The sequence below is a fragment of the Penaeus monodon genome, chromosome 30 (genome assembly GCF_015228065.2).
Source record: "Penaeus monodon isolate SGIC_2016 chromosome 30, NSTDA_Pmon_1, whole genome shotgun sequence".
NCBI classification, from domain to species: domain Eukaryota; kingdom Metazoa; phylum Arthropoda; class Malacostraca; order Decapoda; family Penaeidae; genus Penaeus; species Penaeus monodon.
Window position 1 is genome coordinate 20245098 of NC_051415.1, and position 218 is coordinate 20245315.

At 50.5% G+C, this 218-nt stretch overlaps 1 protein-coding gene across 2 annotated transcripts in view; it reads left to right on the plus strand.

Annotated features, from left to right (window-relative positions):
- LOC119592621 (probable G-protein coupled receptor Mth-like 3) overlaps nt 1-218 on the plus strand; it is a 47879-nt gene that overhangs the window by 26706 nt on the left and 20955 nt on the right. The window lies entirely within an intron of this gene.

The window sequence follows — 218 nt, forward strand, 5'->3', positions numbered from 1 at the left end:
ACGCCGCTAGGGAGAACGATGAGCTCTGGGCACACGCGGTCCCTTGGGGCGGCCACAAAGGGCGGGCGTGGTGGAGTGTTTGGACTCATTTTAGGGTTGCTGCTTGGGTGGTATTGTGATTTTTAGGTGGTCTTTATCGTCAGGAATCTCGAGTCATCAACCATTAATCGCACATCGTTTACAATCAGTAGGTAGTCATCTTTCATCAATCATCAGTC